The sequence below is a fragment of the Pipistrellus kuhlii genome, unplaced genomic scaffold, assembly GCF_014108245.1.
Source record: "Pipistrellus kuhlii isolate mPipKuh1 unplaced genomic scaffold, mPipKuh1.p scaffold_m20_p_76, whole genome shotgun sequence".
In the NCBI taxonomy this organism is placed as follows: domain Eukaryota; kingdom Metazoa; phylum Chordata; class Mammalia; order Chiroptera; family Vespertilionidae; genus Pipistrellus; species Pipistrellus kuhlii.
The window spans coordinates 574767-598715 of record NW_023425580.1 but is presented as its reverse complement, the minus strand read 5'-3'; the positions used below and the strand labels follow the sequence as shown (position 1 = coordinate 598715).

The following is a 23949-nucleotide window of genomic DNA, read 5'->3' as shown; positions in this document are numbered from 1 at the left end:
GTATTACCTCATAACTGTCAGAATGGCTACCATCAACAAATCAACAAATGATAAGTGCTGTCAAGGACATGGGGTAAAAGAAATCCTAGGACTAGATTGAGAATCCTGCAACTGAAGTATGAGGTGAATGCCCTTGACTGGTATCAAATCCAGGAACCTTTGGTCCACAGGCCAACACTATCCACTGTGCCAAACTGACTAGGGCAAGGTGGGTCTCTTTTAATTATATATATATATATATATATATATATATATATATATATATATATATATATATATATATATATTTAGAGATTAGAGGCCCGGTGTATGAAATTCATGCACTGGGTGTGTGTGTGGGCTCTCTCAGCCCAGCCCGTGCCCTCTCACAGTTCAGGACCCCTCATTTCTTACCACCCACCTGCTTGATTCTCCCTACCACTGAGCTCGCTGCTCCTTAGTATTCCCTCAGAGATTACCGCCACCTCTGCTGCACTCTCCAGCCATGAGCCTGGCTTCTGGCTTTGTGGTGCTCCCCCTGTGGGAGCACACTGGTCACTAGGGGGCAGATCCTACATTTAGCATCTGAATCAATAAGTCTACTTGTTTTCTGAATCTCATCCACTTCTACTAAAATACTTTATACTTATAATCATCCTCTTTTATTCCAAGACAGGCAATTCTTGATTTCTCATTTCAATTAACAAAAACACATCGTTTAATATTTTTCCATCTTTAAAAAAAAGCTGTCTTGGAAAGTTCATAACACTATGGGAATATCTAAAAAAAACTAGAAAAATCTCAAAGAATCTAACATTACACATAAATGAATAATAAATCACAAAGAGTGGAAGAAAAGACATAATAAATATTGGAGAGGGAATAAACAAAAAATAAAGTCTAAAAAAATAATACAAAAGATTAATGAAACCAAAAGGTGGCTATTTGAAATGACAAGACTGGCAAACTATTAATCAGACTCATCAAGAAAAGAGAGGGCCCCCAAAAATAAAATTAGAAATAAAAGCAAAGATGTAACAAGTGACATAGAGAAACATAAAGAATTATAAGAAAATATTCTAAAAAACGATAAGTCAACATATTGAACAATCTGGAAATAATGAATAAATTCCTAGAAATATACAATCTTTCAAAGCTGAATTAAGAAGAAACAGAAAATCTCAGCAGACAAATTGCAACTAGTAAAATTGAAGCATTAATTAGAAATCTTACAACAAAAACGATCTTCTGGAACAGATTGCTTCACAAGTGAATTTTAGCAAACATTCGAAAAGAACTAGCATCTCTCTTTTTCAAACTATTCCAAGGGGAGAAACAGCTCCCAAGTTCATTTTATGAGGCCAGTATTATCCTAATTCAAAAGTCAGATAAAACACTATGAAGAAAAAAGGTTAGGAGAGAAACCAAAATGGTGGCACAGGTAAGCACCTAAGCTGCCGCCTCGCACAACAATTTCAAAACAACAATTAAAAGACAGAAAGGACATCATCTGAAACTACAGGAAAGCTGGCAGAGTGGGAAATCTACAACTAAAAAGGAGAGAGGCTCATGGATCAGATTGGGAGCCGCAAAGTGCTGAGGAAGGGGAGCACCAAGAGTGGCTACCTCAGGTAATTGGGGAGGCTGGCCCACTGGACCATATAGGACACCAAACACACAAAGTGATCCTACCAACTCTGGGAAGCAGTGAAAATACCGAAACAAGAAAATGGATCTCAAACGAAAGACATGGAGAATATAGAGTTCAAAACCATGCTTATAAGGTTTTTCAATAATTTCCTAGAAAAGGCCAATAATTTTAATGAGAACCAACTAGAAATTAAACATAAACTGACTGAAATAAAAGAAAATATATTATACAGAGATCCAACAGCAGACTGGAGGAATACATGAATCAAGTAAAAGATTTCGAATACAAAGAGCCAAAGGACAGGCCTCTGAAGAAGCAAGAAGAAAAGAGAATCCAGAAAGTTGAAGATAGTGTAAGGAGCCTTTGGCACAACTTCAAGCATACCAACATCAGAATTATGGGGGTGCCAGAAGAAGAGAGAGAGCAAGATACTGAAAATCCATTTGAAGATCTGTTGAAAGAAATAGACTTACAAGGACAGGAAGCACACAAAACCCCAAACAAGAGGAATCCAAAGAAAACCACACTAAGACACATCATAATTAAAATGCCAAGAGCAAAGAACAAAGATAGAATCCTACAAGCAACAATTGAAAAACAGTTGGTTACCTATAAGGGAGCACCCATATGACTATCAGCTGATTTCTCAACAAAAACTATGCAGGCCAAAAGGGAGTGGCAAGAAATATTCCAAGTGATGAATAAGGAGAACCTACAACCAAGATTATTGTATCCAGCAAAGTTATCATTCAGAATTGAATGGCAGATAAAGAGCTTCACAGATAAGAAAAAGCTAAAGGAGTTCATTACCACCAAACCAGTATTATATGAAATGGTGAAAGGTATTCTTTAAGAAGAGGAAGAAGAAGAAAAAAGATAAAAATTATAATCAACAAATACATATATATCAGCAAGTGAATCTAAAAATCAAGTGAATTTAAAATCTGAGGAACAGAATAAACTGGTGAATATAATAGGATCAGGGGCAAAGAAAGGGAGTGTATTGATAATTACCAGGGGGAAAGGAGTACGGGGGTGCAGGAAGAGACTAGATTAAAATTGTACAACTATGGATAAGGACAATGGTGGGTGGGGGGAGGTAAGGGCAGAGGTTGGGGCAGGAACCAGGTGGAAGGGAGCTATGGGGGGGGGGGGGAAGTAGAAACCATTGTATTAATCTGAGCAATAAAAACTTATTTTTTTTAAAAAATAAGCCAGTCAGAGAAAGATTAAAAAAAAGAAAAGAAAAAAATTATAGGCCAATATCCCTGATGAACATAAACACAAAAATCATCACCAGCCCTGGACATTGTTTCTCAGTGGTTAGACTGTTTACCAGTGCACCCAATCAACTAGGGCTTGACTCCCAGTCAAGGGCATGTACCTGGGTGGCAGGTTTGATCCTCAGCACTAGTCGGGGCATGTGGTCAACCAATCGATGTCGCTCTCTCACATCAATATTTCTCTGTCTCCTCCTCCTCCTCCTTCTCCTCTATTCCTCACCCTGTACCCTCTTCTATATCTCTCTAAAAATAAGTGGAAAAAAATCATCTGGTGAGGTTTAATGACAACACAAATTATAAAATAAACATCACTAGATTTTAGCATAGTGAATCCTGCAATTAATTAAAAAATTCATACACCTTGATCAAGTTATATTTATTCCTGGGATGCAGAGTTGGTACAATATTTGCAAATCAATTAACATGGTACTCCACATAAATAAAATAAAAAATAAAAATAATGTAATAATATCAATAGATGCAAAAAAATCATTTGACAATATCCACCACCAATTTATAAAAAGAACTCTCAGCAAACTGGGAATGGAGAGAAAATACCTCAATACAATAAATGCCATAAATGAAAAACTTGCTGTTAACTTTATATTCAACAGGGAATAACTAAAAGTGTTTCCCTTAAGATCAGAAACAAGACAGTGATGTCCACTCTCACCACTCTTATGCAAGATAGTACTGGAAGTCCTAGACACAGCCATCAAACAAGAAGAAATAAAAGGCTGCCTCCACAATGCTTTGAGTACTGCTTCACAGGCACAGGGCTGCGGGGTGGACCCAGAGATTAAAAAAAAGGGGGGGGGGGAGGGAGAGGGTGTTAAACTGTCATTAGTTGCAGATAACATGATACTGTAAAGAGAAAACCCTAAAGACTCCATGGAAAAACTATTAAAACTGATAAATGAATTTGGTAAAGTAGCAGAATGCAATTTACATACCAATAATGAACTATCAAAAAGGAAAATCAACAAAACAATCCCACTTAAAATTGCATAAAAATATAATTAAGGTCCTGGGAGGTAGCCCAGTGGTTAGAACATCAGCCCACATATCAAAGGATGGAGTGTTTAAGGGCACATATCTTGGTTTCAGGCTCATTTCCCAGTCCCAGGTCACTTGTATGAGGCAATCAATAGGTGTGTCTCCCTCATATCAATATTTCTCTCTCTCTCTTTCTCTCTCTCTCTCTCTCTCTCTCTCTCTCTCTCTTTCTCTCTCTCTCTCTCTTTGTCTCTCTCTCTCTCTTTCACTCTCCCTCTTCCCCTCCCCTCTACTCTCTCTTATAAAAAGGAAAATATCCTCAGGTGAGGATAAAAATACATATACTAGTGTATAATTAAGAATACATTTAATGAAGGATGTAACAGTACTATACTCAGACTTATAAGACACTGAAGAAACCAATTGAAGAAAATATAAATAAGTGGAAGCATATATCATCTTCACTGATAAGAATTAACCATATTAAAATGTCCATACTACCCAATGCAATCTATACATCCAACAGAATTCCAATTAAGATACCAATGGTGTATTTCTCAGGACTAGAACAATTATTTCAAAAATTTATATGGAACTACAAAAGACCCTAATAGCCACTGCAATTTTGAGAAAGTACAAAGTTGAAGAAATCACGCTAGCTGATATCAAATTATTCTACAGGGCTAAAATAATCAAAATAGCATAATACTGCCATAAAAATAGAAATATCGATCAGTGGAACAGAACAGAGAGCCCATAAATAAACACACACCTTTATGGCCAATTAGTATTTGACAAAGGAGGCAAGTACATACTATCAGGAAAAGACAGTCCATTCAATAAATGGTGATGGGAAAATTGGTCAGATAACTGAAAAAAAAAAAAAGAAGAAGAAAGAAAAGAAAGAAAGAAAAAAAGAAAGAAAGAAAGAAAGAAAGAAAGAAAGAAAGAAAGAAAGAAAAGAAATTAGACCATCACCTCATATAATAACAAAAAATGAACTCAAAATAGGTTGAAAAAATGAAATCCTAGAAGAAAATATCCTATCTAATAAAAGAGTAATATGCAAATTAATCATCAGTCCGCAACAAAAATGGTGGCGCCCAGTCTTCTCAGGCCCACCAATGTTCCCCAGTCTCAGGGAGGGCTGCTTCTGAGAGCAGATATCATGCAGCCCAGGCTGTTGGCCTGGGAGGCTCCCTTGCACCCCTGACTGATCTGCTCCCAGCCTCGGCCCTGGCCATTGGCCTGGGAGGCAGCCACCATACTCCCTCCCCCCCTCCCTGCCCCAGGATCCACTCCCAGCCTCTACCCAGCAGCATGCACCCTTTGGCAAGACCTGGGCAGTGGCCTGGGAGAAGGCACACCCCTCTCCCCCTGCACAATCTGCTCCCAGCAGAGACCTGGGCAGTGGCCTGGGAGAAGGCACACACCTCGGACGTGATCTGCTCCCAGGTGCACCCCAGGCAAAGATCTGCTTCTAGCCAAGACCTGGAAAGTGGCCTGGGAGGCCTCTCACACCCCGGCTCAATATTCTCCCAGCTGCAACCTGGGCAGTGGCTTGGGAGAAGCACACATCCCCAGTGCGATCTTCTCCAGCATCGACCTGGGCAGTGGCCTGAGAGGCAGCATGCACCCACAGGCGTGACCTGGAGAGTGGCCTGGAAGAAGGCACACATCCCTGGCATGATCTGCTCCCAGCCACTACCCAGGCTGTGCCCCCCACACACACATGTGATCTGCTCCTAGCCAGAGCCTAGGCCTGAGCTGTGGGCCTGGGAGGTGTGAGCACTGCCTATCAGCTCCCATCCACAGAGGATAGGGGGGGGGGTGTAGGCCTGGGAGGCAGCCTGGGGTGTCAGCCTTCAAAGGGCCTGCGCCCACATGGAGTGATCCCACACACACACACACACCTATAGCCTTGGAAATTCTCTCGCCCCTTGCCCCCAGCAGAGTGATTGGAGATTGGCAGGGGAGGAGGGATAATCTGGTCTATGCTGCCCAGCAAACCTCTCCCATTGGGTAGAAACTTCTGACCATGTTAGGGAGGTAAATGGGTTTTGTTTAAAATCTTTAGAAACCGCAAAGGAAATGCCTGAGGTAGGGTTTCACATCAGAAGTAACTTACAACTAATTTCTGAAGGCAAATGGGGACATTGCAGTTACATTACTGGAGAGTACCCCGAGATCCGGAGGTTGGCTCTGTAAGGGTGGTGGTGGGTGCTCCCCACCGTGGTTCCTCAGCACCTTAGGCAAGACTTGAGCCCACCCAGGAAGGCCTTTTCCCCTACAATTTTCACCAAGGCAGGGAGGTTTTGTAGACATGAATAAGAAGTTCCCACACACAAGTCCTAAAGATGCTGGGGCCTGCAGAAATGACAAACATACCAGGAAAAGAACAAAACCAGAAACACCACTGATCCCAACATAGATCATCTTTTTCTTCAGAAGACAGTGTGTTTCCCTCTTCTTCGTCTTCTGGAAGCAAGACAGATTCAAGTACTGACAATTCTACCAATGGAAAAGTTAAGAAAAAGAGAACATAAAAAAGGAATAAAAGGAGAAAAGAAAGAAAGGACAAAAGATGCAACATCAAGAAGAAGAAAAAGAAAAAAAAGGAAGAAATAACCAGATGATATCACCTTTCTAAGGTCTCATGAAATTCTTGTTTGAGGAGTTTATTTTATCACACTTTTAGTTTGAGTTTATATTTTTACTGGTTTGTGAAGACATGGCAGTTACACTGTCCGATATGTTAAAGAAAAAACCCTATTTAATAAAGAGGGAATATGCAGGAGAGGGCTGTTGGGGACAATCAGGCCAGCAAGGGAGCAGTTAGGAGTGATCAGGTTGGCAGGCAGAAGTGGTTAGGGGTAATCAGATAGGCAAGCAGTTGGGAACCAGCAGTCCCGGATTCTAAACAGGCAATCAGACATCCTCCGAGGGGTCCAAGATTGGAGAGGGTGCAGGTTGAGCGGAGGGACACTCCCCCTGACCCCGTGCACGAATTTTGTGCACCAGGCCTCTAGTAAGCAATAAAATCTCAGACAGTTTTCATGGCAATTTTTTTTTCTGGTATATCTCCTTGGGCAATAGAAACAATAAAAAAAATAAACTTGTTGGACTACATGAAACTAAAAAGTTTTTGCATAGCAAAGGTAATCATCACAAAATAAACAGACAACCCATTGAACATGAAAACATATCCTCTTCCAATGATACATCTGATAAGAATTTTAATATCCAAATTTATAAAGAACTTCTATAACTAAACACCAAAAACAAAAAACAAACAAAAAAAACCCTCAAAAAATCTAATTTAAAAAATGGGCAAAATATTATATCTGAATAGAAACTACCCAAACAGAATATACAGATGGCCACTATACATATGAAATGATGCTCAACATCACTAATTAACATATAAATGCAAATTAAAACCTTAGTATGATATTACCTCTCATTTGTTAGAGTGGCTATCATCAATATATCAATAAACAAGTGTTGGTAGGGATGTGGAGAAAAGGGAACACCCATGAACTGTTGGTGGAAATTCAGACTTACTATGAACCAGCTATTCCATTTCACTTCCCAAAGAAACCCAAAATACAATTTTGGAAGAATATTTGCCCCTCTGATGTTCATTGTAGTACTTTTTACAATAGTAAAGTGTCTATCAGTAAAAGCAGCCCAAGTGCCTATCAGCAGATAAGTGGATAAAAATGCAGTGTATAAAAAAAGCTGTGGTACATTTGCACAATGGAATGCTACTCAGCCATAAAAATTATGTAAATCTCACCTTTTGCAACAGTATGGACAGACCTAGAGAGTGTTAAGTGTAATAAGCCAGCCAGAGAAAGACAAATGCCATAAGATTTCACTTACTGTAGAATCCAATGAACAAAATAAACTAACAAACAAATAGAAACAAACTCATAGATTTAGAGCACGGACTGACAGCTGTCAGAGGGAAGGGGTTTTAGGGGGAAAGATAAAAAAGTTGTAGGTATTCAGCAAAGAAAAATAGACACAGACAACCAGAGGGAAAGTTGGGTAGTGGAAGATAGTAAAAGGGGAATAAATGGTGAGGGAAGGAGACTTGATTTTGGGTGAACACACAGTACATTATACAGATGATGGATTATAGAATTGTACACCTGAAACCTGTATAAGTTTATTAAATAACTAGTGGCCAGGTGCATGAAATTCATGCATGGGGGGAGGTCTCTCAGCCTGATCTGCACCCTCTCCAATCTGGTATCGGGCCTAAACAGGCAGTTAGACATCCTTCTCAAAATCTGGGACCACCTGTTTGCCTGATTGCCCCTAACCTCTTCTGCCTGCCAGCTTGATCAACCTCCTAACTGCTCCTGCGTTGGCCTGATTGGCTCCCAAATACCTTCCCCTGATAGCCTGATAGGCTTTTATTAGTATAGATATCACCCTTCACAGAAAATTTCACTAATCCAGCTTTACAATAAGGGTTTGATGATTGAAACATTGGGGCCAGACACCAAGATTTCCTTTCTTTGAATAGTGGAGGGAATAATTATCTTGTCTTTATGTTGCCCTGAAATTCAAATGAGATAATGAATTAGAAAAAAGTATAAAGGCACCAAATAAAAACAACTGTATTTTTCATGTACTGAAAAGACAATAAAGTGGTAAAATGAAAAACACTATTTTTATTCTCCCCCTTCCTTCTTTTACAGCCATTATTTAAATTTTGAAATTTATAAAAATTTCACTCCAATTTTCATTTCTTTACATTCAATATTACTTTGTATTAGTTTCAGGTTTTATATTATTGCAGAATAGTGGTTAGACAATCATATACTTTACAAAGTGTTTCCCGATGTTTCCAGTACCCACCTGGCATCATACCATCATCACAACACATTGACTATATTCCCTATTTAAGTGACAATGAGTTTACAGGTTCCTTACAATCTTTTGTGTTGAACTTCCTTCTTTTTCTTTTTCACTTCTTTCTTCATTTTCTTATATAGTATCTCAATTGGCCATCAAAGCTCAGCGAAGGCACTGGAACACGCTTCATCCACTTTACAGACCAGGAAACTGAGGCCAATTCCAGTTGGCTGTGGAACTTGACTCAGCACACAGAGCCATGCTCTCTGCCCTTCCTAAGGGGCAGCAGCCGGACAAACAGAAGAAACCTTCCTGTCATGCTTCTGAGCCTCTTTCTCAAGCACCTCTTCAGTGCTGATGCTCCATATTCTTTCCTCTCCCCAGGTCCCCAACCCCAGTCTTTACTGCCCCCCTTCTCCAGAGCAGGTGGTAGGCTTCTCACTTACCACACAGGTGTGCGCGCCATGGGGTAGGGTGGGTGTGGGCTTGCTTTTGGGCCAAGGCAGGAGCAGGAGTTGCCACCTCTGAAGTGTGAAGGTCGCCTGGGTGAGGCCAGGTTAGTGCCAGGAGCTTCTCTGAATCAAGTTAGTCAGTCAGGACCCTGCAATGCACCGCCCCTCAACCCCTATCTCGGGGCTGCAGGTCCTCGCCGCTTTGCCTGGGTGTCCTTCCATTCTCTTTGATCCCCAGCCAGGCTGACCAGCTTCTTGGGGCCACTGCAGAGCCTCTCTCTCCACAGGAGAGTCAGATCCCTGCCCACCAGCCCCCTTCCCCTCCCTGAGCTCTCTGCCGTGCACCGTGCCTCCAATGGTTTTTGCCTTTGATCTGTGGCATTGGTGACAGCACACTCCTAACAAGCCTGGTATCCAGAGGGGCACAGGATCAATTCTTTGCCCAGAATGTTAGAGGTTGCAGTAGCATTTGCAGATGTTGCCCAGAGCCTGCTGGTGAAGGCAGCACCTGTGTGGGGTGTCCTCATAGATGGATGGTGCAGTGCTGCTCTGTGCCCCTTGGAACACCCGCCTCCTGGCCGGCTGCTTCACCAAAGCTGCAGCACTCGCCCTATTATATAGGCTATGACCCCAATAATTTCAATATTTTTAATAAAAATTAATAAAATTATAATTGAACAGAAAATTAAGCAACTTATAATACATTTGAATATTATGCATCTGCTAATCTCAAAATGGCTGTTAAAATGTCTGCTAACAGGAACTTATAACTTTTGAAGTATAACAAGACTGTTTATAAAATCACTCTTTAAGTGATATGAAGCCAGAAGCACATCTTTTCTTTCCTCTCTATGTAATTTGAAATATACAGAACAGTTTTATTGTATCACAAAGTACTCTATTACTTCTCCACAATCAAAAAGATCTTTCCATCAAAGTGATGTTTTAAGATTACTCTTTCATAGAAAGGTTATTTTTCAGTACAGCACAATATCTAATTATGTACAGTATGTTGCTCTCATTGTGTATGAACAATAGCTAGAGACTTCTAATTACTCAGGTATTGCATTTGTGTTCCAGCATTTAGCAGCCACACTCCTTAATGTTAACACAACTCTGACACTTTTATTTTAATGAGTAAGACTACAGATATTCAATATAACTTACTTTATACAGAGTTTTCAGTCATTGTATTTGAGGGGATCATATCTGCTTTAGCTGCTCCTGTCAAGATATTTCACACATGATGATGTCACTGTTTTTATGTCTGTAACTAGATTTATCTTCATTATAAGGATACTAGTGCAGAGGGGGGGCATGTTCCTCAGCCAGGCCTGCACCCTCTCCAATCTAGGACCCCTAGAAGGATGTCCTACTGCCAGTTTATAAGGATCTGGCCTAAACTGGCAGTCGGACATCCCTCTCACAATCCGGGTATGCTGGCTCCAGCTGCTCACCTGCCTGCTTGCCTGCCTGATTGCCCCTAACCACTTTGCTTGCCGGGCTTGCTATCCACAAACTATCCTCCTTGCTGCCTGCCTGCCTCCACCTTCCCTCCCCACTGGCCTGCTCAACCCAAACTACAACTCCCGCTGTCCTGATCACCTCCAACTGACCCCCACTGATGGCCTGCTCACCCCCAACTGGACCTCTGCTGGTCTGCTTACCCTCAACGGCCCCTGCCTTCCCATCCTGGCCTGATCAACCCCTCCTGGTGACCCAAAGTCCCCGCCCCTCCCTTTTTTCTTTTTCTTTTTTTTTTCAGCACTTCCTTGAGCAGAGACCAGGGCCAGTTGGGAAAAAATATCTAGGATTTATTTATCTTCTATAATTGAAACTTTGTAGCCTTGAGCAGAGGCCAGGGCTGGCCAGGAAGCTTGGCTTCCTCCATCACAGGGGGGAAACTCAAGCCTCCTGCTTGTTCCAGCTCTGTGGCTGGCCGCCATCTTGATTGAGTTACTTTGCATACTTGCTCCCGATTGGCTGGTGTAACAGAGTGGTGGTTAATTTGCATGTTTCTCTTTTATTAGTGTAGATTTTTTAAACACTGGACTACAATTACTAAGTGAGTTTTAGAGAAAATGTGTGTTTTCTAAGATCTAAACGAAAAGCAGTCACATTTACTTCCATCTTTTATATAGGAAACAAATTGTTTGGTAGAAGTGTTTGCATTTGCATATTTTTTAAAATATATTTTATTGATTTTGTACAGAGAGGAAGGGAGAGAGATAGAGAGTTAGAAACATCGATGAGAGAGAGTCATCAATCAGTTGCCTCTTGCACACCCCCCACTGGGGATATGCCCGCAACCAAGGTACATGCCCTTGACCGGAATCGAACCCGAGACCTTTCAATCCCCAAGCTGATGCTCTATCCATTGAGCCAAACCAGTTTCAGCTGCATTTGCATATTTTATTTGGTTCTATTCTTAAAGAACAATGGGAATATTCAACACATTTCTTGAAATACATAATAAAAAACACATATTCTGAAAAAAAAATACATAAAATTTGATTCTATTATGGGAACATCACATCAAGGTACACAGTATGTACAACAAAAGTATCCTTCTGAGATCTTTAGGGATTTTTTATTACAGTATATAATTCATTCCATAGTCACACATTTTAAGATATATAAATTGACAAATATAGTGATGTTTGGAAAAAAACTACAAAAGGTGAAAGTTACTTTATTCAATTGGAAATATGTTCATATTTATAAGCTGCAGATTTTATATTCAATTAGCATAAAATAGTATCAAACTATTGCTTCAAAAGCAGTTCTAGGTGTCAAAGAGATCAAGAATATTATAATATGTATGTATGGTCTCAATTAGGTACTGGAAATATCAGGGAACACTTTGTAAAGTACACAATTATATAACCACTATTCTGTACATCTAAAACTAATATAAATTAATACTGAATGAAGAAAATATACGCTATACTTTTGATTAAATAAAAAAGGTACAGCTCCACAAGACAGGCAATTCCAGAGTTATATTGAATTAATACTTTCAGATCTCGGTCCAAGGTTTCATACGGATATATATACACTGACCACTGACCCTCATCCTATCTAATAAAAGACTAATACGCAAATTGATGATACCTCTGCTACACCCACAAGCCATGCCTACAAGCCAATCAGGAGTGAGTATGCAAATTAACCCAACCAAGATGACTGCAGCCATGGAGCAAGCAGGAGGCTTTGCCTTCCCTGGTGATGGAGGAAGCCAAGCTATCTGACCATCCTGGCCTGTCCTAGCCTCCACTCAACCTACAGTGTTTCAATTATAGAAGATAAATAAATCCCAGATACCAGAGTCTCTGCTTGGGTTGCCGGGTGGTGTGGCCAGCCTGCAAACCACCACAGGCCCCTCACCCAGGCGGCCCCAAGCCCAAAGGGAACACCCACCCTGATCTGGGACATCCTTTAGGGAAAACCAGCCAGCCCCCACCCATGCACCTATCCTGTCTAATAAAAGAGTAATATGCAGACTAACCATCACTCCAACATACAAGATGGCTGCCCCCATGTGGACACAAGATGGCCACCACAAGATGGCCACATGGGAGGGCAGTTGAGGGGACCAGGCCTGCAAGGGAGGGCTTTTGTGGATGATCAGGTCAGCACAGGAGGGCAATTGGGAAGGGAGGGCTGTTGAGGGTGATCAAGCCTGCAGGGAAGGGCAGTTAGGGGTGATCAGGCCTGCAGGAGAGGAAGTTAGGGCCAATCAGGTTGGCAGTGGAGCAGTTAGGCATCAATCAGGCTGGCAGGGGAGTGGTTAGGGGTTGATCAGGCTGGCAGGCAGAATCAATTAGAGGAAATCAGGAAGGCAGGCAAGCAGTTGGGAACCAGCAGTTCTATGTTGTGAGTGCCCATTTAGGCTCGATTGGGCCTAAATGGGCACTCGATCATCCTTGAGGGGTCCCAGATTGGAGACAGTGCTGGCTGGGCTGAGAGAAACCCACCCCCATGTATGAATTTTGTGCACCGGGCCTCTGCTATTCCAATAAACAATAAATTACAATATATCATAAAAAATTAATTTTAATAAAAATCTTAGGAAACTTTGTACTCTTAGATCAACCTCACCAAAGTTTCATTTAGCAAAAATAATGTGGAGATTACAGTGAACAAGACTGTATTGTATATTTGAAATGTACTAAGAAAATAGATTTTATATTGCCTTTTCAACATACACAAAAAAGAAAATGGTAGCCATGTGGAAATGACAGACATATTAACTCCATTATAGTTGTCATTTAACAATATACTTTATAAGTATTGAAATGTTAAAACAGAAATTGCACACCTTAAATATATTCAATGTTTCTATATTAATTAATAAAGCTTTTATGTTAAAATGATCTTTTATATTTGTTGAGCCCTTTTTATATCCCAGACATGGTGCATAACAATAATTAAGACAAAGTCACTCAAGAAGCTCACAATCTAATGGTAAACTACCAAGTAAACTGAGGCACAGTGCTAAATGACTTAGTGAGTGAGCTAGAAATAGCTAGGTACTTAGAAATGGGGGACTAGAGCTGGGGAGAGGCCAGGGTGCAACTAACAAATCATAAGTAAATGCCTTTGCTTAAAGAACAAGAATACAGCCCAAACCGGTTTGGCTCAGTGGATAGAGCATCGGTCTGAGGACTGAAAGGTCCGGGTTCGATTCTGGTCAAGGGCATGTACTGTGGTTGTGGGCACATCCCCGGTGGGAGGTGTGCAGGAGGAAACTAATTGATGTTTCTATCTCATCGATGTTTCTAACTCTCTATCCCTCTCTCTTCCTCTCTGTAAAAAATCAATAAAATATATTATTTAAAAAAAAAAGAGCAAGGATACAAGTCATACAATTTCCTAGTAAAAAGATTAAAATAGTCACCTTGATTGAAGTCACATCTTACAATCAATTAAACCACTACCTGGTAACATTTTTACACTTGTACCTAAAGGCGTGGGGCATGCCAATGATCTGTTCAGACATACTAAGTGTAGGGAGTTTGAAATCCAATTTTAGCATTGGGAATCATACTAACGTTCAATTAAAACCAGTAACTTTTGCCCTACCCTGTTGGGAGCCGAGTCCCCTACCGACCTGAGAATTGGGGGATGGAGCAAGGGTAGGTAGCTCTGCCTGCTCTCCCCCAGGAGTCGGGTCACTTGGGGACATGGCAAGCGACAGTGTCCTTTGTTCTGCTGTGCGTGCAAAATTGGAATCTGCAAACATGTCCTTGAATTAACATAGCAGAGTCAGCTGGATGAACTTTCCCAGGCAGATATCTCCCTGAGTAGGTCTTAAGGAACTGGCACATAGCCATCATGCCCTGAGAGAAGGCCATTTGGAGGAATGCCCAGCTTTAGGGTTTGCGCCTTTAATAAACGTGCTGCAGTACCATCGAGCATTCCAGCTCTCCTGAACCCCCTCTGTTCTTGTCCTTTTCTTTTTTTCTTTTCTTTCTTTTCCTGAGCCTCCTAGCCCCATCTTCAGGACCTGCAGTACCGGCTGGATCCGGTAGGTGGCGCCCGAAACAGGGACCTGAAGATACATGGAGGGTCTAGGAAGGCCGCTGCTAAAAGAAGTTGCCAGCAGGCAGAAGTGAAAGTAACTGGAAAGTGGCGAATTGGTGAGTGAATTTGGGAGTAAAAATGGGGCAAGCTTCTAGCTAGGATATTTTTGTACAAGTGTTGTATAGTACGCTAACTTCCCGCGGTGCCCGTGTAAAGCATGGGACAAAGTAAAAGTGCTCTTTAGAGTGAATGCTGAAGTCTATGTGATCACAAAATAATGTTGTTTATTATTGAAATTAGAATCTTAGTATATGCATGGAATTTAAAATGTGTAATAAGTGGAACTCCACTGCTGAAACTGCCTCTGATGCGGATAAATTCAAAGGCAGCTGGAGAGGGCAGGGCTATCTGCTCTCCCACATTAAGATTACTTGAAATAATGCCAAAACCGGTTTGGCTCAGTGGATAGAGCGTCGGCCTGGGGACTGAAAGGTCCCAGGTTTGATTCCGGTCAAGGGCATGTACCTTGGTTGCGGGCACATCCCCAGTGGGGGATGTGAAAGAGGCGGCTGATCGATGATTCTCTCTCATGTTTCTAACTCTATCCCTCTCTCTTCCTCTCTGTAAAAAATCAATAAAAAATATATATTAAAAAAAAAAGATTACTTGTAATAAGACTACTTAATGCCTGGTTTAAAAATTATAAGAGAACTCGCAGGGAAATGCAAATCTTGGCCAAATTAGGTACTAGTTATTATTTCAGAAAGCCAAAAAGGAAAAAAAAAAAAAAAATTGAGATCTGTCTATCTTTTAAGCATGAAAAGAAATTCAGCCAGATCTGTTGCTGATGCTTCCCCTGAAGTAAGCAGGATGTGAGAGAAGGGAGAGAAATGAGGTGATCCAATATAGAAGCCCGTTCTCCTAGTATATTAAATTAAAAGTTTCCTTTCTCGCCATAAAAAAAGTTTTAAAAATTTAGAAGTACGTCTGGGATATCTGTACACGTGTAAAGAGAAAGCTAGCATAAGACAAAATGCGCACACGTCCGATTTCGGATATTAGATAGGTCGTGAACTAGACTTAACTCTTTACAAGGGCTACAGAACTGAAAAACCCAGAGCTGGTTATTTTTCCTGAGAAAAACAGCAAAAAAGTCTTCTTGAAAGAAATTCAAGCTAATTCCAGCAACAATATTTGCATTTCCATAATAAAGAGTAGTTTTCAAAATGCTAGTGAACCTTATTAAAAAGTTAACTTTTAAGGCCTTTAAGAAAATAAATAAATTTGTCTCTATTATAGAATTTATCCAAAGTAAATACTTTAAAATAATTATAATTGATTCTAGAATCTCAAAGAGAGTATTAAAATATAAATAAATAATATACTAATTATAAAGATCTAAGTAGTCCAGGTAACTGGCTACATCCTTTGTTGAGGGAGGAAAGGGTAAAGGCCCTTCCCCTAGCAGACAGTTAATATAGTGTCCTGCCAGTAGCCATCTTAAAGAATGTGATAATTTACAGTCAATAAACAAAACTTAGTTTCCCAGAGCCACTGGCAAATAAAAATTAAAGTTTAAATTTGCCTCATAAAAAACCTAGAGGACAGAATTGAATCTATTAATTGATTATGTCTTGTATTTTTCATAGAAATATAAAATGTTATTAATCTAAGAACTACTAAATATATTTAACTTGCCAGCTTTAAAAGTCCAAAGTACAAATTAAATTAGAAGAAATTGTGGAGCTGTAGTGATTAAATACTTAAAGCATAAAAACTTATTTTTAAGAAAATAAAATGTTATATTTCCTCTAATAATTAGGAATTCAAAATAAGTTGCTTATTATTGATCTAATTAAAAAGAGGATTAATTCTGTGATCTCAACCAAAAATTTTCTATACAAAAACTAGTCTAAATCTAATTGATATCTTAAGATAATAATAGATAATAATAACAGGTATTAAAATATTTAAATCATATACAGTATAGATATTTATTTGATGGTTTTTTCCATGTTAAAATTTTAAGGCCTTAACTGAGATGATTCTTGAAAATCTCCAAAGGCCTGGAGTAATACAATAAATTTATTCTCTCTTCTTATAGGAAAACTTTTTAAAACAGATCTAATATACTTGAAATTGCATGGAAAGCCTTATCAAATAAAAATTATTAAGTATATATTAAATATTATAAAAGTTTTACCTGTAAGAAAGGCAAAAACAATATATTTCTTAAATATAGCCAAATTTTTCAACAGCAATAGAATTTCAAGAAAAATAAAAGCCATGCTTTTGGATCAGACCAATAAGGTATCAAACCTATAAGTTTTACTGGATAAGTTTCTTTGCCATTATTTTTTTTTAATTAAAAATACCTACTTAAGTTACTTTATAAATTAGCTTTTACAATATAATCAATGTCATATAAATTAAGTTACATGAGAAGCCAATGTTTTATAAATAATTGAATCCTAACTATATATGGCCACCTACATTTTAATTAAGCTAAAGGCAAGGCAACATTTGTGGCTTATGAATTCAAAAGTAAATTTGCTTTATTTTTAAAGTAAAGATACCTTACTATGATAGCAGTCAGCACCTGTACATTACTACAAGTTACCCAAGTCCAAGGGCAAGGAAGGTCAGTATACACACCCTTCTACATAGAAGTCAAAATACTTAATATTTTATATTCTACCGGGAACCCTAGCTTAGGGGCTTGATTTATTTCTAACACAGGGAATAGTATTAACTACCACATTAAAAATTTTTTTTATCTCAAGTATTAACCATTTTTACAGATAGATCCAGTTCTAAAAAGGCTATATATACTTACAGCAAAAGAGCAAAGGTCCTTCAAACCTCTTATATTTCAGTAGAAATACAAGCTCTTATTTATGCCTTAACAGATTTTACTACAGAACCCATCAATCTATAATAATAGTACTTATATGGTAGGTATAGCAAAAATTATTAAAACAGCTACTATAAGGCACATTAATTCAGCTTGTATTGACACCATTCAACAACTATTTCAAGATATACAAGGGATCCTACATTCCCGGTCTAGCCCCTGCTTTATTGGACATATAAGGGCCCACTCTAACCTTTCAGGGCCCCTAGCTACTGGTAATCAAACAGCTGACTTACATACCCAGGTTTATGTTCTTCAGGCTCTAGTCTAGATAATATTGAGCAAGCATAACGATCCCACTCTATCCATCATCAATCAGCTAGAGCCCTCCGATGGCAATTTAAGATTCCCTGAGAAACTGCACTACAAATAGTAAAGACGTGCATGCAATGCCCCCAAATACTTCCCGTACCGCATTACAGGGTTAATCCTCAAGGACTAAAACCCAATCAACTATGGCAAATAGATGTCACTCACATTCCTGAATTTGGCCGTTCACGCTATGTTCATATAACTATTGACACATTTTCCCACTTCATCCTGGCCACTGCCAGGGCGCGTAAAGAAGCTAAACATTGCATCGCCCATCTACTTTACTGTTTTTCTATTTTAGGGGTCCCCCAACAACTGAAGACTGACAATGCCCCCGCCTATTGTAGCAAAGCCTTTTCTCATTTCTGTCATCAATACCGTATCCAACTCAAGCACGGCATCACCTATAATCCCCAAGGACAGGGGATTGTCTAGCGTGAAAATCAGACTCTTAAGAATCAAATTTTTAAAGTTAAGAAGGGGGAGTATTACCCCCTAACTCCTCAAAATATACTTAATCATACTATATTCATTTTAAATTTTCTGCAAGTGGATAACGAGGGCTGGTCAGCAGCCCAAAGGTTCTGGAACCCACAGGCAAGGACATTTCCTGAGGTATATTGGAGAGACCCGTAGACTAATGAAATGCATGGTCCCGACCCCGTACTAATGTGGAGGAAATGCTATGTTTTTGTTTTACCAACAGGAGACGAGAATCCTCGGTGGCTACCCGAGTGGTGTGTGCACCATGCCTCAAAGTCAGGTGACAAAACTGAGGGATCGACTGGACCGCCTGCGGTTGGGGCCATTTAGAAATGAAATGGGACTAATGTGGAGGACCTGCCACAGTAATGTGACAGTGTGCCAGGGAAAGCTGTGCGACTGGGCTGACACTGATAATGACTTTCGCCCCCAGAACCTGGTGGCTGGACTGTGGACTATGGACAATATCACATTTCAGGAAGAATTGTGGAAGTTGGTTGCCACCATGGACTATGTCACTGTTGAAAAAGAAAATGTCTCCATTACCCCACGGGGAGTGATTAGTGGGAGCGGGAATAGTTATAATGTCAGTGTATCATCTTGTGTACCTGATCCTTATGTTTTTTTGGTAGGGGCTAATCTCAGTGTGAGGTATGACAATGTCACTAGCATATACAACATAAGCTGCCCTTCTTGCAGCTTGACTAACTGTATTAATGGTTCTACTATGGCCTTGATGATACTGCAGCAGCCTACCTTTGTTATGCTCCCTGTAAACACTACTCGTGCATGGTATGATGACTCAGGTCTGGAAGTCCTGCGGGAAGTAGAGAAGGCCCTAAGCTGCCCGAAACGATTTGTTGGATTGCTTATAGCGGATATCACTACATTAGTAACCTTAATAGCCTCTGCTACTGCATCTGCCATCTCTTTAACACAAACTATCCAGACAGCTGAGTATATTAATGCACTATCCTTTAATATGACAAAAGCCTTACAAGTACAAGAAGATTAGGACCAGAAAGTAGAAAAAAGGTTAAACACCCTTTGTGATACTGTCCAGATTCTGGGAGACGAGATAGTTGCCCTAGAAATTAAAGGAAATCTGAGCTGTCATGAAGCATATAATTGGATTTGTATTACTCCAAAAGAGTACAATGACACCCAGTTTCCCTGGGAGAATGTTAAATGACATTTAACCGGTATTTGGCACAATGCAAATACGTCTCTAGATCTCTGACTTTTACATGGGGAGATTCAGGAATTGGCACATGCACCCAAATTAGACATTGATATTGCCAAGGCAGCCTCAGATTTCATCACTCAGCTTCGAAATAATTTTCCATCTGTAACCTCCACAATGTATGGCCTTATTGGGTTGGTAATAACCGCTGGGCTACTAGTTTTGTTGTGTGCGCTTCTGCCAGTCCTCCTTAAGATTATATGCAGGCAGACCTACCAATTGGCAACCGATATAAAACTGATACAATTGTATCAAAATATGGATAACGCACTCATGCATATATAAAGTTAAGAAGGGGGAACTGTTGGGAGCCGAGTCCCCTACCGACCTGAGAATTGGGGGATGGAGCTAGGGTAGGTAGCCCTGCCTGCTCTCCCCCAGGAGTTGGGTCACTTGGGGACGTGGCAAGCAACAGTGTCCTTCGTTCTGCTGTGCGTGCAAAATTGGAATCTGCAAACATGTCCTTGAATTAACATAGCAGAGTACAGCTGGATGAACTTTCCCAGGCAGATATCTCCCTGCGTAGGTCTTAAGGAACTGGCACGTAGCCATTATGCCCTGAGAGAGAAGGCCATTTGGAGGAATGCCCAACTTTAGTGTATAAAAGAGTTTGTGCCTTTAATAAACTTGCTGCAGTGCCATCAAGCATTCCAGCCCTCCTGAACCCCCACTGTTCTTGTCCTTTTCTTTTTTATTTTCTTTCTTTTCCTGAGCCTCCTAGCCCCATCTTCAGGACCTACAGTACTGGCTGGATCCAGTACTACACAGTTTTACTCAGTGAATAGAGCATCAATCTGCAGACTTAAGGGTTCAATGTTTGATTCCATTCAAGGGCATGTATGTTGGCTGCAGGCTCCTCCCATGCTTGGGCCTTCATCAGTGCTCATGCAGGAGGCAACCAATCAATGTGTTTCTTTCACATCAATGTTTTTCTCCCTAAAAATAAATGAGAAAATATCCTTGGGTGAAGATTAACAATAATAACAAAAAAAATACTCACCAATAACTTTAAATGTATCAGTATAGCATAGTTATGATACTTCTACATGTGTAATTTTGGAAAAAACTTTCCTCAAACTCGCATTCAGAGGATTCTAGTAAGTTAAAGATACCACAAATATTAGAGAATTTGTATGTTACTTTCCTTATACACATTATTTTGGCTGTACAATGGTGAAAAGTTTCACTTAGACAAACTTTATACGTAATCTAAACATTATACACATATATTTAAAGACATACTACTTAGATCCCTGTGTACCCCCATTCAATGTACAACAGTTAATTGCAGACATGAACCCATGTAAGGCAATTTATTTTGTTATAAGGACACATAATTTTTGAAGGAAAAGACTGAGCTCGGAGCAACTGGTTGTGGAACAAACCAGAGCAACAGAGGCCAGGCCCGGAGCAGCCAGGCCTGGAACAGCTTGCTCCTTGCCTGCCCCTGCCCCACGGCTGCCTCTCAGACTTGGCTGAAAACTTTTGTGGGAACTTGAGGGTCTGCTGAATCAAGTGATGAAGGCTTAGATCTGGATGTGTTGAGTTAGTATAGGGCTGGGGTGTTGATCTGTGAGTGCCTTGGGTGGGGCCTGGATGAGGCTGGTTGACCTATTTGGAAATGTCTTTTGTGTGAAATGTATCATTGGGCATGTGGAGGTATTATTGATATGAGAAAATGCTAAGTAACTGATTTACTATCTGAAAAGGGATTTACTATCAGGGAAAGGGAGGGAGGAAGAGACTGAACATAAACTACACCTATGGATGAGGACAATGGGGGAGGGGGAGGGGGCGGAGGGTGGGTGGGAACCTGGTGGAGGAGGGAAGAAATGAGGAACCTTTGTAATAATATGAACAATAAAGATTGATTTAAAAAAAAAAAAAAGACTGAGCTCATGAAGAACTGTCCATTTTAGGCCTGACAGTCTGTTTTAGTGATACTCTATGATGAAGTAATTTCAGTAGGCAAGGTGCCTAATTTACTGACAAAAAACCTTGAGTAAATGTAAAAAAGAGTTATTTTCTAATGTGGAAATCATAATTATCCAGTAATATAAGTGGTGAACTATTCAAAAACATACTGGCCTTAATGCTGCTATTGACTGAAAATGAGGGAAATTTTGAGCATCAAACTTAAATGCATTATTTCATCTACACAGGGTATTTGAAAAACACTCACTGGAGGAATTTCAAAGGCTATCACTTGCTCACTTCAAGTAATTATTCACTTTGCTGTGGAGGATTTTCTTTGTTATCAGGGGTTTTATGAGTGTTTGCTTTTAGATAAATAGATTATTACACCTTCAGATACCTATTACTTGAGTGATTCTGTTTCACTTCAAACAAATACCAGTAGACATCAAGGTGCCATCTCATGCTTTGTATACCTACTTGACAAAATCTTCTCTGGGAACTGGAACATCCAGTCTGGTTTCTGCTCACGCTTTAACTACAATAACAATCTGTTTATGGAATGCTTGAATGCTCTGAATATCTAGATATGTCACGTAACATATGCTAGTCCTTAATTTTCTTTGTCATCTGTGTAACTCAAACAACTGCTGATCACAATCCTTAATTAACTGATCCAGAGCATCTTCCATTGCTGATATGCCATGAAGTTCCTCCTGCAGCTTCTTCTGTTGAGGCAATGCTTCAAAATTGGTGATATGAAAATCTTATCCATCTGATATGGTTCTTAGATATTTTTTTTCAACCAGGTCAATGCCACTTAAGATAATGGTGATGTCATATAATCTTTGTTCTGCTACTCCCAGTTTTGTTGAAATCTTGTTTAAGTCAATAATATCCCCAGAAGCATTCCTGACAAGATCCATAAATTTTCTTGTTACAAGAAATAGTGATGAATGAAAATGAGATCTCTACCATTTGGGAGCTTTTCTCATGTGCACAGCTTATACATTATCTTCTAAATCAATGTGTGTGTGTGTGTGTGTGTGTGTGTGTGTGTGTGTGTTGTTGCTGTTGTGTTATTTTATGGCAATGGTCCATCCATGTTGGTGTGGTCCTGGTGCTGGGGATGAACCAGCTCCTCTGTCTGGTCCTCGAGCTGGCTGAGCAGATTCTGTGCTGGCAGCTGCTGACTCATGATGTCCAGCCAGCAGCCCCTTGCCTCGCACCCTGTGAGTTCTAGCACTGTCTGCTGGTTGGGTTAGAATTCATCCACAAAACACTGTTTCCAGAGCAAAGCACGTAGAGGGCTTGCAGCCTTATCAGAGATGCACCTGACTAGGACGATCTGCAGACAGATGTATGGATGCACCATTGCCTTGGGATTAAAAGGAGACTAGAGAAGATCAGAGAGACTCATGGTTTTCAGAATGCTATGCTCATCATGTAGCTGACAGACCACCTCCCGGCTAAGCTACTATTTTTAAAAATATGTTGTAATAGAAAAGGAATATGACATCAAGGTACCCTACATGCTTAATTAATTAATGTATTACAGGATAACAATTCTTTGTGTTTATTTATTTATTCATTTATTGCTTTTTTCATTACAGATATATTGCATCAACTAAGAGAACCAATATAAAAAGGTGTTAGTAATGGTAAATATTATTTTAGCAGATATTTTACAACATAAAATATGATGTGTACATAGAAAAAGTTAATAGCTGGAGTCTTGTTCCATTTTTTTTTGGTAGAAGACTTCCTTTTATAAGTGATTGGTATGTCTCACTATTAAGAATTATATTGAGTGTGATAAACTGGTGGAAGAATAGACAGACGTGTTCTGAGCCTTGTTTCAGAGGAGAAAGAAAGGACAGCTGAGGTTCACACAGGGAGTGTTTGTTAGCAAGCTAAGGGACAGCTAAATTCCAGGAGAAGGTAGAGATGGCTGGATGGGGTTTCCCTGACTGGACAGCACCCACTGTCACTGGGTCTGCTCCTGGAGCTGTGGGCTTGGAGAAAGAAATCACACCATTTGAAAGGAAAAGTGGATCTTATCAGAAGCCTGAAAATCTACAACTGCAGCAACCACTGAACAGATGGGGGGCCCAGAACACCTGTCCTCAGTTGGCACAGGCACACGAATTCAAAGGAGCTCTTCACTCCACCACAGAAAGGACTGAATTTGCTGGGTAAAAGGAGAAATATTGAATAGAACTACATAACCAGACATCGAGAGAAGAGAGACCATGGGGAGACAAAGAAACAGTCAACGTATGAAAGAAAAGCAGGCATCACTAGAAAAGGAAGCAAATGAATTAGAG

The 23949-nt window shown here is 40.0% G+C and overlaps 1 pseudogene; it reads right to left on the bottom strand.

Moving 5' to 3' along the window:
* Nucleotides 1-22006: 22006 nt before the first annotated feature.
* LOC118710546 lies at nt 22007-22820 on the bottom strand (annotated as a pseudogene).
* Between the last annotated feature and the right edge of the window lie 1129 nt (nt 22821-23949).